The sequence below is a fragment of the Scyliorhinus torazame genome, chromosome 3 (genome assembly GCF_047496885.1).
Source record: "Scyliorhinus torazame isolate Kashiwa2021f chromosome 3, sScyTor2.1, whole genome shotgun sequence".
Classification (NCBI taxonomy): Eukaryota; Metazoa; Chordata; class Chondrichthyes; order Carcharhiniformes; family Scyliorhinidae; genus Scyliorhinus; species Scyliorhinus torazame.
In genome coordinates, this window is record NC_092709.1 from 87,515,111 (window position 1) to 87,529,781 (window position 14,671).

Sequence of the window (14,671 nt, forward strand, 5' to 3'; positions counted from 1 at the left end):
TCCTTCCACTGAAGGAGAATCCTTCGCCGGGCTACCAGGGACGCAAAGGCCAGAATACCAGCCCCTTTTGCCTCCTGCACTCCCGACTCGTCCGATACCCCAAATAGTGCTAACCCCCAGCTCGGCTTAACCTGGATGTTCATCACCTTAGACATCGTCCTCGCAATAGCCCTCCAGAACCCATCCAGCGCCGGGCACGCCCAGAACGTATGGGTATGATTTGCTGGGCTCCCCGAGCATCTCCCACACCTGTCTTCCACCCCAAAGAACCTGCCCAGCCTCGCCCCTGTCATATGCGCACTGTGAAGAACCTTAAATTGTATCAGGCTAAGCCTGGCGCAAGAGGAGGAATAATTAACTCTACCCAGGGCGTCCGCCCACGTACCCTCGTCTATGTCCTCCCCAAGCTCCTCCTCCCATTTACCCTTTAGCTCCTCCACCGAGGTCTCCTCCTCCTCCTGCATCTCCTGGTAGATCGCCGAGACCCTGCCCTCTCCAACCCACACTCCGAGAGCACCCTATCCTGGATCCTGAGTGCTGGAAGCAACGGGAACTCCCTCACCTGCCGTCTTACAAACGCCCTTTCCTGCATGTACCTGAAGACATTTCCAGGGGGAAGCCCAAATTTTTCCTCCAGCGCCCCAAGGCTCGCAAACGTCCCATCTAAAAACAGGTCCCGCATCCTTCTAATTCCTGCCCTGTGCCAGCTCAGGAACCCTCCATCCATTCTCCCCAGGATGAACCGATGGTTCTCCCGGATCGGGGACCATACCAAAGCCTCTACCTCACCCCTGTGGCGCTTCCACTGCCCCCAAATTTTCAAAGTCGCCGCCACCACCGGACCCGTGGTGTACCTAGTCGGCGGGAGCAGCAGCGGTGCTGTCACCAGTGCTCCCAGACTCGTGCCCACACAGGACGCCATCTCCAGCCTCTTCCATGCCGCCCCCTCCATTACCCCCTTGCGTATCATCGCCATATTGGCAGCCCAGTAATACCCACACAGATTAGGTAACGCTAACCCTCCTCTGTCCCTACTCCGCTCCAGAAACACCCTTCTCACCCTCGGGGTCTTTTCCGCCCACACAAATCCCATGATGCTCCTGCTGACCCGCTTAAAAAAGGCCTTAGGGATCAGGATGGGGAGGCACTGGAATATAAAAAGGAACCTCGGGAGCACCGTCATCTTCAGCGACTGTACCCTACCCGCCAAGGAGAGTGGCAGCATATCCCACCTTTTAAACTCCTCCTCCATCTGCTCCACCAGCCTCGTCAAGTTGAGCTTGTGTAGCGCCCCCCAGCTCCTGGCCACCTGGATCCCCAGATATCGAAAACTCCTTTCCGCCCTCTTCAGTGGGAGCTCGTCTATCCCCCTTGCCTGGTCCCCTGGGTGTACCACGAAGAGCTCACTCTTCCTCACGTTGAGCTTATACCCGGAAAAGTCCCCAAACTCCCTGAAGATCCGCATCACCTCCGGCATCCCCCCCACTGGGCCCGCCACAAACAGTAACAGGTCATCGGCATGCAACAAAACCCGGTGTTCCTACCCCCCCCGAACCAGCCTCCTCCAGAACCTGGACTCCTTTAGAGCCATAGCCAAAGGCTCAATTGCCAATGCAAATAGCAAGGGGGATAGGGGGCACCCCTGCCTCGTCCCCCGGTACAGCTGAAAGTATTCCGACCTCCTCCGATTCGTGACCACACTCGCCATCGGGACTTTGTAAAGTAGCCTAACCCAACTAATGAACCCCTCCCCGAACCCAAACCTCCTCAACACTTCCCAGACGTACCCCCACTCCACCCTATCGAAGGCCTTCTCCGCGTCCATCGCTGCCACTATCTCTGCCTCCCCCTCCACTGCAGGTATCATAATTATGTTAAGGAGCCTCCGCACATTGGTATTCAGCTGCCTTCCCTTAACAAAACCCGCCTGGTCCTCGTGAATTACCCCCGAGACACAGTCCTCAATTTTGGTAGCAAACACCTTCGCTAACAGCTTCCCGTCCACGTTGAGGAGAGAGATTGGCCCATACGACCCACACTGTAACGGGTCCTTGTCCCGCTTCAAGATCAGCGAGATCAGCACCCTGGACATCGTCGGGGGTAGGGCCCCCCCAATCCCTCGCCTCATTGAAAGTCCTCACTAACAGCAGGTCCATGTACTTCCGGTACAATTTCACCGGGAATCCATCTGGCCCCGGTGCCTTCCCCGCCTGCATACTCCCCAGCCCCTTGCTCCTCCAGCGCTACCGGTGCCCCAAGTCCAGCCCCCTGCTCCTCCTCCACCTTTGGAAACATCAGTCGATCCAAAAATCGACGCATCCCCCCCTCCTCCGTCGGGGGCTCAGACCTAAACAGCCCCTCATAAAAGTCTCTAAATACCCCATTTATTCCCACCGCACTCCGCACCATGTTCCCCCCTTTATCCCTAACTCCCCCAATCTCCCTCGCTGACTCCCGCTTCCGAAGCAGGTGTGCCAACATCCGGCTAGCCTTCTCCCTGTACTCATACACCGCCCCTTGCGCCTTCCTCCAATGCACCTCTGCGTTCTTGGTGGTCAACACGTCGAACTCGGCCTGGAGGCTTCGTTGCTCCTTGAGTAGTCCCTCCTTGGGGACCTCTGCATACCTCCTATCCACCCTTAAAATCTCCCCCACCAACCTCTCCCTCTCTCTCCTCTCCTTCTTCTCCTTGTGGGCCCTAGTGGAGATTAGCTCTCCCATAATCACTGCCTTCAGCGCCTCCCAGACCACCCCCACCTGCACCTCCCCATTATCGTTAGCCTCTAAATAGCTTTCAATGCACCCCCGGATCCGCCCGCTCACCTCCTCATCCGCCAGAAAGCCCAATCCAGATACCACAGCGGGCGCTGGTCCCTCTCCTCCCCTAGCTCCAGCTCCACCCAATGCGGGGCATGGTCTGAGATGGCTATGGCCGAATACTCCATGCCCTCCACCCTCGGAATTAGTGCCCTGCTCATAACGAAGAAGTCTATCCGGGAGTAGGCTTTATGGACGTGGGAAAAAAAAGAAAATTCCCTGGCCCCCGGCCTGACAAACCTCCATGGGTCCACTCCTCCCATCTGGTCCATAAACCCCGTCAGCACCTTGGCCGCCGCAGGCCCCTTACCCGTCCTGGACCTGGGGCGGTCCAATGCTGGATCCAGTACCGTGTTGAAATCCCCCTCCATTATCAAGCTCCCTGCCTCCAGGTCCGGAATCCGGCCCAACATGCGCCGCATAAATCCGGCATCGTCCCAATTCGGGGCACATACATTCACCAAGACCACCCGCACCCCCTGCAGCTTACCACTCACCATCACATACCTACCTCCATTGTCTGCCAGGATGTTCAGCGCCTCAAACAACACCCGCTTCCCCACCAAAATCGCCACCCCTCGATTCTTTGCGTCCAACCCCGAGTGGAAAACCTGCCCTACCCACCCTTTTCTCAGCCTAACCTGATCTGCCACCCTCAAATGCGTCTCCTGGAGCATAACCACATCTGCCTTCAGTCCCTTCAGGTGCGCGAACACACGGGCCCTCTTGACAGGCCCGTTCAGGCCTCTCACATTCCAAGTTATCAGCCGGATCAGGGGGCTTCCCACCCCCCCCCTCCCCTCCTGCCGATTAGCCATCCCCTTTTCTAGGCCAGCCACGTGCCCGCACCGCTCGCACTCTCCATTGCCCCCAGCGGCAGACCCCCGCCCCGACTCTCTCTCTGAGCTCCAGCTCACCTTTGGCCAATGCAGCAGCAACACAGCCCCCCCCCCCCCCGCCCCCAGCTAGTTCCCCCCCAGCTGCGTTGCTCCCCCCATAGCACTCCCGTAAGTCAGCTGACTCCTGCTGACCCCGGCCACTCCCACCACTCCATCGACCCCCCAGCAGTGTGGTAGTCTCCCCACCCCCCTCCTGTCCATCAGCGGACGCTCCTCTCCAATACTGCCCTTCCCCTCCGGCCCTGCCCCCTTCCTTCCCTAGCGCGGGAAAAAGCCCGCGCTTTCCATCAGACTGGCCCCGCCCTCTCTGGCGCATCTCCCTTTTGCGGCCGAACCCCAGCTCCCCCACCTTGGGCCTCCCATCTCCCCTACCCCCAATGGGGCCCCGTCCTTCCAACCGCCGACACCCACACTCTCACAAAACCCCCCCTTCAAACCATTTCACCCTACCCCACGCAGCACCCAAGGAAACAATGCAGAACAGAACAAAACATCCCCCAAAGCACAGTAACCACAGTAGCCCCCCCCCGCGACCTCCCCTCATAGTCGACCCTCAGTCCGTATCCAACTTTTCGGCCTGAATAAAGGTCCACGCCTCCTCCGGCGTCTCAAAGTAATGGTGCAGGTCCTTAAACGTGACCCACAGTCACGCCGGTTGCAGCACCCCTAATTTCACCCCCTTCCGATGCAGAACCGCCTTAGCCCGATTGTACCCGGCCACCTCTGCGCTCCAGTCCTGGTATATATGGACCTCTGCATTCTCCCACCTGCTGCTCCACTCCTTTTTTGCCCACCTTAGGACACACTCCCTGTCCACCAAGCGGTGGAAACGCACCAATACCGCCCGCGGTGGCTCGTTAGACTTGGGCCTCCTCGCCAGAACTCGGTGGGCCCCATCCAGCTCCAGGGGCCTTGGGAAGCCACCCGCACCCATCAACGTGTTCATCATCGTGACCACATATGCTCCAGCATCCGACCCCTCTACTCCCTCCGGGAGACCCAGAATCCGCAGATTCTTCCTCCTCGACCGATTCTCCATGTCCTCTAACTTCTGCCACTTCTTATGCAGTGCCTCGTGCACCTCCACCTTCACCGCCAGGCCCAATATCACGTCCTCATTCTCCGAGGCCTTCTGCCGCACCTCCCGGATTGCCGCCCCTCGACCAGCTTGTCGATCGAAGCCGTCATCGGCTCCAGCAGCTCTTCTTTCAATTCCGTGAAGCAGCGCTTGAGAAACTCCTGCTGCTCTTGCGCCCACGCTGCCTGGTCTCCACCCGCCTCCATCTTGGCTTTCCTCCCTCGCACTTTTCGCTGCACCAGAATTACTTTTTTCACCGCTCCACTCCTGGTCCAATCCATACAGTGCTGGGGAAATCGTACTGTCACCTTCCCACACTGGGACGCGTCGAACAAATGCCACTGGGGCCCCTCAAAAGAGCCCAAAAGTCCGTTTCTGGCGGGAGATGCCAAACGTGCGACTTAGCTCAGCATAGCTGCAACCGGAAGTCCAGACTAATTTTCTTGGGTGATCAACTATGAGCTCAAGGAGTCCAGCCAAACAGTGAAAAGATAGAAGCCATTACCAGAATGTCATGTCCAAAAGACAAGAAGGCAGTCCCAAAGATGCTAGGTGTTGTCAATTTTGGGGGGAAATTCATACCAAACTTGGCATCGTGGCACTAAGACAGCTTATCCGAAATAATGTCACGTTTAATTGGTCTGATGAGCACAAGAGTGATCTGATTTGAAAGAGTACTCACTGCAGCAGCTGCTCTGTCATTCTTCGATCACAAAAGCAGTACGAAGATTGCGACAGATGCCAGCAAAGACGGCATAGGCGCAGTGCTGTTACAACAGACAAATGAAGGGCTATGGCAACTTGTTGCATATGCCTCGAGAACTTTGACACCAACTGAGCAGCGCTATATGCAGATTGAAAAGGAGTGTTTGGGTCTACTCATGGGTATGGACAAATTCCATAACTACGTGTATGGGTTACTCACATTCACAGTTGAAACTGATCATCGTCCTCTCGTCTCAATTATATACCGATTATACAATCCGATATTCAGGACGCCAAAGAGTGTAATGAGGCAGTGGGGAAGGGAACTTTGCCAAAGGAGTGTACTTGCAGGCACGGAGATGGGTTGAAGTGTGTATACTTCAACGCAAGAAGCATCACGAATAAGGGGCGAGATTCTCCGACCCCTCACCGGGTTGGAGAATCGCCGGGGGCTGGCATGAATCCTGCCCCCGTCGGTTGCCGAATTCTCCGCCACCGGATATTCGGCGGGGGCGGGAATAGCGGCGCGCCGGTTCGCGGCCCCCCCCCCCTCCCCGCGATTCTCCGGCCCGGATGGGCCGAAGTCCCGCCGCTAAAATGCCTGTCCCGTCGCCGTAGATTAAACCACCTACCTTACCGGCAGGACAAGGCGGCGCGGGCGGGCTCCGGGGTCCTGGGGGGGACGTGGGGCGATCTGGCCCCGGGGGGTGCCCCCACAGTGGCCTGGCCCGCAATCGGGGCCCACCGATCCACGGGCGGGCCTGTGCCGTGGGGGCACTCTTTCCCTTCCGCCTTCGCCACGGTCTCCACCATGGCGGAGACGGAAGAGACTCCCTCCACTGCGCATGCGCTGACGCTCCCGCACATGCGCCGCCCGGAGATGTCATTTCCGCGCCAGCTGGCGGGGCACCAAAGGCCTTTTCCGCCAGCTGGCGGGGCGGAAACTCGTCCGGCGCGGGCCTAGCCCCTTAAGGTTGGGGCTCGGCCCCCAAAGATGCAGAGCATTCCGCACCTTTGGGGCGGCGCGATGCTCGACTGATTTGCGCCGGTTTGGGCGCCACTCGGCGGACATCGCGCCGTTTCCGGAGAATTTCGCCCCTGGTGGGTGAATTTAAGGCATGGATCGGTACTTGGGACTACGACGTGGTGGCCATCACGGAAACTTGGATAGAAGAGGGGCAGAAATGGTTGTTGGAGGTCCCTGGTTATAGATGTTTCAATAAGATTAGGGAGGGTGGTAAAAGAGGTGGGGGATGGCATTGTTAATTAGAGATAGTATAACAGCTGCAGAAAGGCAGTTCGAGGAGTATCTGCCTACTGAGGTAGTATGGGTTGAAGTCAGAAATAGGAAAGGAGCAGTCACCTTGTTAGGAGTTTTCTATAGGCCCCCCAATAGTAGCAGAGATGTGGAGGAACAGATTGGGAAACAGATTTTGGAAAGGTGCAGAAGTCACAGGGTAGTAGTCATGGGTGACTTTAACTTCCCAAACATTGAGCGGAAACTCTTTAGATCAAATAGTTTGGATGGGGTGGTGTTTGTGCAGTGTGTCCAGGAAGCTTTTCTAACACAGTATGTAGATTGTCCGACCAGAGGAGGGGCAATATTGGATTTAGTACTTGGTAATGAACCAGGGCAAGTGATATATTTATTAGTGGGAGAGCATTTTGGAGATAGTGACCACAATTCTGTGACTTTCACTTTAGTAATGGAGAGGGATAGGTGCGTGCAACAGGGCAAGGTTTATAATTGGGGGAAGGGTAAATACGATGTTGTCAGACAAGAATTGAAGTGCATAAGTTGGGAACATAGGCTGTCATGGAAGGACACAAGTGAAATGTGGAACTTGTTCAAGGAACAGGTACTACGTGTCCTTGATATGTATGTCCCTGTCAGGCAGAGAAGAGATGGTCGAGTGAGGGAATCATGGTTGACAAGAGAGGTTGAATGTCTTGTTAAGAGGAAAAAGGAGACTTATGTAAGGCTGAGGAAACAAGGTTCAGACAGGGCGCTGGAGGGATACAAGATAGCCAGGAGGGAACAGAAGAAAGGAATTAGGAGAGCTAAGAGAGGCCATGAACAATCTTTGGCGGGTAGGATCAAGGAAAACCCCAAGGCCTTTTACACATATGTGAGAAATATGAGAATGACTAGAGCGAGGGTAGGTCTGATCAAGAACAGTAGCGGGAGATTGTGTATTGAGTCTGAAGAGATAGGAGAGGTCTTGAACGAGTACTTTTCTTCTGTATTTACAAATGAGAGGGGCCATATTGTTGGAGAGGACAGTGTGAACAAGACTGGTAAGCTCGAGGAAATACTTGTTAGGAAGGAAGATGCGTTGGGCATTTTGAAAAACTTGAGGATAGACAAGTCCCCTGGGCCTGACAGGATATATCCAAGGATTCTATGGGAAGCAAGAGATGAAATTGCAGAGCCGTTGGCAATGATCTTTTCGTCCTCACTGTCAACAGGGGTGGTACCAGGGGATTGGAGAGTGGCGAATGTTGTGGCTCTGTTCAAAAAAGGGACTAGGAATAACCCTGGGAATTACAGGCCAGTTAGTCTTACTTCGGTGGTAGGCAACGTCATGGAAAGGGTACTGAAGGATAGGATTTCTGAGCATCTGGAAAGACACTGCTTGATTAGGGATAGTCAGCACGGATTTGTGAGTGGTAGGTCTTGCCTTACAAGTCTTATTGAATTCTTTCAGGAGGTGACCAAGCATGTGGATGAAGGTAAAGCAGTGGATGTAGTGTACATGGATTTTAGTAAGGCATTTGATAAGGTTTCCCATGGTAGGCTTCTGCAGCAAGTAAGGAGGCATGGGATAGTGGGAAATTTGGCCAGTTGGATAACGAACTGGCTAACCGATAGAAGTCAGAGAGTGGTGGTGGATGGCAAATATTCAGCCTGGATCCCAGTTACCAGTGGCGTACCGCAGGGATCAGTTCTGGGTCCTCTGCTGTTTGTGATGTTCATTAATGACTTGGATGAGGGAGTTGCAGGGTGGGTCAGTAAATTTGCAGACGATACGAAGATGGTGGAGTTGTGGATAGTGAGGAGGGCTGTTGTCGGCTGCAAAGAGACATAGATAGGATGCAGAGCTGGGCTGAGAAGTGGCAGATGGAGTTTAACCCTGAAAAGTGTGAGGTTGTCCATTTTGGAAGGACAAATATGAATGCGGAATACAGGGTTAACGGTAGAGTTCTTGGCAATGTGGAGGAGCAGAGAGATCTTGGGGTCTATGTTCATACATCTTTGAAAGTTGCCACTCAAGTGGATAGAGCTGTGAAGAAGGCCTATGGTGTGCTAGCGTTCATTAACAGAGGGATTGAATTTAAGAGCCGTGAGGTGATGATGCAGCTGTACAAAACTTTGGTAAGGCCACATTTGGAGTACTGTGTACAGTTCTGGTCGCCTCATTTTAGGAAGGATGTGGAAGCTTTGGAAAAGGTGCAAAGGAGATTTACCAGAATGTTGCCTGGAGTGGAGAGTAGGTCTTACGAGGAAAGGTTGAGGGTGCTAGGCCTTTTCTCATTAGAATGGAGAAGGATGAGGGGCGACTTGATAGAGGTTTATAAGATGATCAGGGGAATAGATAGAGTAGACAGTCAGAGACTTTTTCCCCGGATGGAACAAACCATTACAAGGGGACATAAATTTAAGGTGAATGGTGGAAGATATAGGGGGGATGTCAGAGGTAGGTTCTTTACCCAGAGAGTAGTGGGGGGATGGAATGCACTGCCTGTGGAAGTAGTTGAGTCGGAAACATTAGGGACCTTCAAGCAGCTATTGGATAGGTACATGGATTACGGTAAAATTATATAGTGTAGATTTATTTGTTCTTAAGGGCAGCACGGTAGCATTGTGGATAGCACAATTGCTTCACAGCTCCAGGGTCCCAGGTTAGATTCCGGCTTGGCTCACTGGCTGTGCGGAGTCTGCACATCCTCTCCGTGTCTGCGTGGGTTTCCTCCGGGTGCTACGGTTTCCTTCCACAGTCCAAAGATGTGGAGGTTAGGTGGATTGGCCATGATAAATTGCCCTTAGTGTCCAAAATTGCCCTTAGTGTTGGGTGGAGGTGTTGACTTTGGGTCGGGTGCTCTTTCCAAGAGCCGGTGCAGACTCAATGGGCCGAATGGCCTCCTTCTGCACTGTAAATTCAATGATAATCTATGATTAATCTAGGACAAAGGTTCGGCACAACATCGTGGGCCGAAGGGCCTGTTCTGTGCTGTATTTTTCTATGTTCCATGTTCTAATTATAAAAGAAAATTTAAACGACCTGTCTCTACGCCTACAAAGAATGGTCATGAAACTTCAACGGTATGATTTTGAGTTAGTCTACACGCCGGGAAAGGAGATAGTTGTAGCTGATGCACGTGCAACCGATGATCCAGTGAAGACAGACATCGTACAGATCATTGAAGTTCAAGCAACCCTTATTGAAGAGAACCTACCTGTGCCTGATGACAAGTCGAAATTAATCAAAGAGGAAAAAAGTAAGGACAAAACTATCCAACGAGTGTTAAAATACACGCGGGATGGTTGGCCCAAAGGAACTTGTTCCAACTACCGAAACATATGAACAGAATTAAGCAGTGCCAATGGGTTCCTGCTCAGGCAAAATTTTATTGTAATACCGACTTCTTTACGACAAATGATCCTCAGTAAGATCCATTAAGGCCATCTGGGGATGGAGAAGTGTAAAGGGAGAGCTCGTGAGTCCGTGTCCTGGCCGAGAATCAACAACGACATTAGCAACCTAGTTGAACAATGTGAAACGTGTCAGAAGAACCTGTCCCAACAACAAAAAGAAGCAATGACTATGCACAAAATCGTCACAACTCCGTGGTCGAATGTAAGCATTGACATGTTTTCCTTTCAAGAGAATACTTGATAGTCATAGACTACTTTTCGAATTATCCTCAGGTAATCAAGCTACCCAACTCCAGTTCGAAGGCAGCTATCAATGCTGTGTTTTGAATGCATTGAATGGACTGAGTTTTCAAGACAATATGACTTCCATCATGTAACCTCTAGCCTGCATTTTCCACATTCAAATGGAAAGGCTAGCTGAGAAGGGTGTGCATGTTGCCAAGAAGTTATTAAAGAAAGCTTGTGATTCAAACAGCGACCCAAACTTATTTTTGTTAAGCTACAGAATGACACCACTCACGACAAGATACTCACCAGCACAGTTGCTGATGAAAAGGAAGATACGTACCACGTTACTGAGTCTTACAACAACAAATCTTGAAAATGAAGACGCAATCAAAAAAATCAAACAAAACAAAAGGAAACAACAAGAGTACTATGATAGAACAGAAAAAAATCTATCATCGCTAGAACCAAGGTGATACTGTCAGAGTACAACTTCTAAATGGATGGTCAGGCATGGCGCATGTTATACGCCAGGCAGCTCCACATTCCTATATAGTAATAATGGAAGAGGGTTCTATCTTGAGGAGAAACATTAGAGCACTTCTTATGGTAAAGACGACTCAACCCACATTTCCAAACATCACAATAGATGCAGAGCTACTCAAAGCAACTCCAACAGTATGTCAGGAAGACATAATTCCTGCAACAAACACAGCAACAACAGCAACATTGGAACAACACCATGAAGAAGCAATGGAGAATAACCAAACACAACTGCAAGACAAGATTGCATTGAGAAGATCTACACATCTCAGAAAAAAACAGAGACTTAATTTGTAAAAAAAAATTGTTAACTGATGGACAATAATATTGTGAAACCATGTATAGAATGAACAAGCATCTTGTGCTGTAAATAAGTTTGAATGCATATCCAAACAACTTCAAAGGAAGGGGGTGTGACAATATGTGTATTGTAAGAATAATGAAGGGTTAACAATTTACTGTAACTACATCCAACCACCAGATGGCAGTCAAGTACACGTGGATCACGTGATACCCTTGATTCGGGGATGAGGTTGGTGAGGCGAGATACTGAATAGTCGTGTTATCAGGAGCTCTGTAGTTAGTATCACGGGTGTAGTCAATTTGTAATATATTATATCTTAGCAAGCAAGACAGATCTAATTTTTTTGTAGTTTAAATAAATTTGCTTTGTTCAAAACACAGCTTGATGTTCTTTGTGAGACACTACACTTTGAAGCCATCCTCATTAAGAAATCAAAGAACATCACACACAGCTATAATCATGATGGAACCATTGTGGTAGTAAAGCAGAACTTAAAACACTGGAAGAAGGTGTTAGCACTATTGGGATTGCAAAGAAAGAGTGGTCCATTAAACAAGGGGCAGGTCAAGTCCGGATTATTTACAGGACAGAAAAACGGAAGCTCTAACTAAAGGCCTTGACAGGCCTTCTTAGCTTCTGGAGTACGACAAACTACTCCCAATGGAAAGAACAAGAAAAAATTACATTTATACAACACTGTACATGACCTCAGGACATCCCCAAATGCTTTATAGCCTATGAATTGCCTTTGAAGTATAGTCACTGTTGTTTTGTAGGCAAACAATTTGTGCTCAGCAAGGTGCCACACACAACCCTAAGATGAATAACTAGTTAATCTGTGTTTTGGTAGTGTTGAGTCAGGGATAATGGTTAGTTAGAGTTCCCTACTTTTCTTTGAATGGTACCGTTCAATTCTTTACATCTATCTGCAAGGCAATGACCTCAAGATAACATCCAGTCCAAACAACAGAATTTCCACCAGTGCAGCGCACTCTCAAGAATGTAACAAATTGGATTTTGGACCTGAAGCAGAGTTTGAATGACAATTTTCTAGCTTTGAAAGCAAAATTACTACCTTGAAGTCAAGGCTGACCGGTACTTTATTCTCATATGAGAAGTGACTAGCACATAACATTGGGACTTCTTTCATTGTATTAGTTTTGGCACTTCTTGCCCAAACTGATGTGTGGGTGACCTCTTGACATCAAGGCAAAAGATAAGCTGATCAGCTGTTAAGATTTCCTAACCACATTTCCTGTCAGTTTTCTGAAAACAGCACTGACAGCAACAATAGACCTCATTACAGCCTGGGTTCAGACATGGGCAAAATGAAATGAAATGAAATGAAATGAAAATCGCTTATTGTCACAAGTAGGCGTCAAATGAAGTTACTGTAAAAAGCCTCTAGTCGCCACATTCTGGCGCCTGTTCGGGGAGGCTGTTACGGGAATTGAACCGTGCTGCTGGCCTGCCTTTTGACCGAGTATGGCATCAAGGAGCCCTAGTTAAACTGTAGTTATTGGGAATCAGGGGAGAAACTCTCTGCTCGTTGGAGTCATATCTGGCACAACGGATGTAGTGGTTGGAGGTCAACCATATCAGCTCTAGGAGATCACTGCAGGAGTTCCTCAGAGTCGTGTCCTCGTCCCAACCATCTTCAGCTGCTTCATCAGTGATCTTTTTCCATCACAAGATCAGAAGTGGCGATAGTTTGCAGATGACTGCACAATGTTCAGCACCATTCACTGCTCCTCAGATAATGAAGTGTCCATGTCCAAATGCAGCAAGACCTGGATAATATTCAGGCTTGGGTTGACAAGTGAAAAGGTACATTCACGCCACGCAAGTGCCAGACAATGAACATCTCCTACAAGAGAGGATCTAACCATCGCCCCTTGACATTCAATGGCATTTCCATCGCTGAATCCCACACAAGGGGCAGCAGAGTAGCACAGTTGCTTCACAGCTCCAGGGTCCCAGGTTCGATTCCCTGCTTGGGTTACTGTCTGTGCAGAGTCTGCACATTCGCCCCGTGTCTGCATGGGTTTCCTCCGGGTGCTCCGGTTTCCTCCCACAGTCCAAAGATGTGCAGGTTAGGTGGATTGGCCATGCTAAATTGCACTTAGTATCCAAAATGATTGGGTGGGGTTACTGGGTTACGGGGATAGGATAGAGGTGTGGGCTTAGGTAGGGTGTACTTTCCAAGGGCTGATGCAGATTCGATGGGCTGAGTGGCCTCCTTGCACTGTAAATTCTATGAATCAATATCCTGGGAGTTCCCATTGATTAGAAAGTGAACTGTACTAGCCATACTAATACTGAGGCTACCAGAGCAGGTCAATCCCACCCCCCCCCCCCAAGCCTGTCCACCGTCTACAAGCACAAGTAAGGGGTGTAATGGAATACTCTCCACTTGCCTGGATGAGTGCAGCTACAATAATACTCAGGAAGCTCGACAAAGCAGCCCACTTGATTGCTAACCCTTCCACAAGCAGTCAAGCCCTCCACCACCAGCGAACAGTGGCAACCATCTGTACGATCTCCATGATGCGCTGCAGGAACTCACCAAGGTTCCTTTGGCACCACCTTCCAAAATCCACAACCACTACCATCTAGAAGGACAAGAGCAGCAGATACCTGGGAGTCTTAGCAGCTGGTGGTTCTCCTCCAAGTCACTTAGAGCCAGACTTGGAAATATATCGGCGTTCCTTCACTGTCACTGGGTCAACGTCCTGGAAATCCCTCCCCATCAGGGAGTGTGTGTACCTACACCTCAGGGACTGCAGCGATTCAAGAAGGCAACTCACCACCAGCATCTGAAGGGCAACTGGGGATGGGCAATTAATGCTGGCTTACCAGTAAAGCCCACATCCCGTAATTGAATTTAAAAAAAAAAACATAAATCCTCTTAGATAAGAAAAAATATTGTATGGATCTGGAATGCTATGGAACACCAGAAAGAACAGCGAAAACTTGAGACATTTTTAACTTTAAATAAAAAACGAAGTTGCCTGCAGCCTATGTTAAGCCAAAGGTCAAGTCATCGGAAGACCACAGATCTCTTTCTCACTGGACCCAGACTACAAACTATCAATTCCTGCAGACAGGTGCCACCTTTTCCCAATATTATAGAACATAAAACATAGAACATTACAGCGCAGTACAGGCCCTTCAGCCCTCAATGTTGCGCCGACCTGTGAAACCAATCTAAAGCCCATCTACACTATTATCCATATGTTTATCCAATGACCATTTAAATGCCCTTAATGTTGGCGAGTCTACTACTGTTGAAGGCAGGGCATTCCACACCCCTACTATTCTGAGTAAAGAACTCTGACATCTGACCTATATCTATCTCCCCTCAATTTAAAGCTATGTCCCCTCGTGCTAGCCACCACCATCCGAGGAAAAAGGCTCTCACTGTTAGGTGGATTGGCCGCACT

At 50.5% G+C, this 14,671-nt stretch overlaps 1 protein-coding gene across 2 annotated transcripts in view; it reads right to left on the reverse strand.

Annotated features, from left to right (window-relative positions):
- Window positions 1-14,671, reverse strand: part of LOC140408560 (tolloid-like protein 1) — a 537,833-nt gene that overhangs the window by 111,972 nt on the left and 411,190 nt on the right. The window lies entirely within an intron of this gene.